Source organism: Octopus bimaculoides, chromosome 5, assembly GCF_001194135.2.
Source record: "Octopus bimaculoides isolate UCB-OBI-ISO-001 chromosome 5, ASM119413v2, whole genome shotgun sequence".
NCBI classification, from domain to species: Eukaryota; Metazoa; Mollusca; class Cephalopoda; order Octopoda; family Octopodidae; genus Octopus; species Octopus bimaculoides.
In genome coordinates this window covers 122201136-122202676 of record NC_068985.1, presented here as the reverse complement: position 1 = coordinate 122202676, position 1541 = coordinate 122201136, and the positions used below count along the sequence as shown (strand labels likewise).

Here is a 1541-nt window from a genome sequence, read left to right as displayed (position 1 = left end):
TATATATATATATATATATATATATATATATATATATATATAGCACTTAAGCCGTTGTAAGAATAAGATTGGCCCCTTTCATAGAAACAGACAAAAAAAAACCCGCTGCTTTGCCTCAGTGTGATGTGTGGTGGTGAGGTTGGGTTTTTATGTGTGCAAGTGAGTGAGTGAGTGTAAGCGAGTATATATGATAAAGAAAAGAGCAAGATGCGAGTATTAATTGTAATCGGCACTGATATATGAGTATATTTATGGCATATTGTGTTATGTTTTGTGGGGTGCCTTACAGCAAATATCCTCAGCCGCTACTCAACTCCTTCCATAATTTAACCTACAGTTCTTTATTTCTCTCTCTCCTTTTTCACACTCACATTTACTGCTCACTCCACTTTACTTCCTCTTTTCTCTCTCTCTCTGTTATTGCTATATCTTTCTCTCTCACTTTGACTAAGAGATTTTTTAGAGAGAGTGGGGAGAGAGAAAGAGAGAGGGGCCTCTCTCTTTGTCTTGTTTACTCATACTACTTCTGTTATCAGGCCCTGACTCAACTCAACAAACATAAATAAGAGTTGTCTCACCATAGATTGCTCTTTTTGCACAGTTTCTTACTTCCGCCGGTGTCCTGTCTACTGCGAAAAAAAAAAAGAAAAGTCATTGATATGCTTTTTACACCTTCTGCCATCGTCAACCAAAGTAAAATATTATAATCAAACAAACAACTAGATCCTTTAACACATTTACAATCCGTTTTGTTTCACTACGTCTTTCTATCGAAGCAACTAGGACATTCCCTATCTCAAAATCGTCTTTTTTTTTGTTCTAACAACTTAACAATGAAATGAAAATTGCTTATGATGATAAATATAAACTGTTCAGTTGGTCAGCAGATGGATTTACACGCAGAAGGACATGTATCACTTATTAGATTTAAAGTGAAAAACAAGAGAGACAAAATAATGGAAAACTTGGCGTTAATGGCAATGCGTTAAACGAATGACCGACCTACATTTTCCCCTGGACAGAAAGGGTCACGAATATTCAGCCTTAGCTGTAGTATGCTGGAATGGAGTCACGTGGAAAGTCGTCAAACGATAAGAGAGACGAAGAAATGTGATTTAGAGTACCTTCTTTATACTCAGTGGCTAGTTTATGAGGTAAACGAAGTATCTAGTACACTGGCCAGTAGGTAAATTGAGTACCAAATAGCTATAACCAATTAATTGCATTTTTTTTTTTATCAGAATGGAATAGGATGTGTGAGGTTGTTTAATTTATACAGCCATATTTAGGTAAATGTGTCGAATTGCTAGTCATAACTGGAATTTTGAATATAAAACAAACAAATAGAATTGACTATTTATAATACATACGTTTGTATAGTGTACTTATGTAAATGTACTGTCTTTTCATATTCAAAATTCCAGTAAAGATTTTGGCTATTCGACACATCAAAATAATTGGTTACGGTTAAACAATCACGTATTTCTGACTCCATTATGATAAAAAAAAAAAAATTCATTGATCAAATGATTGTAGGTATC

General features: G+C 34.3%; 1 protein-coding gene across 1 annotated transcript in view; it reads right to left on the bottom strand.

The window, feature by feature from the left end:
• Positions 1-1264, bottom strand: part of LOC106883442 (uncharacterized) — a 32732-nt gene extending 31468 nt beyond the window's left edge. The window contains exons 1-2 of the mRNA XM_052967985.1: positions 1007-1264; positions 579-629 (exon numbers count right to left, since the gene is read on the bottom strand). The gene's annotated coding sequence lies outside the window, so the exon portion shown is untranslated. The remainder of the gene's footprint in view (positions 1-578; positions 630-1006) is intronic.
• Between the last annotated feature and the right edge of the window lie 277 nt (positions 1265-1541).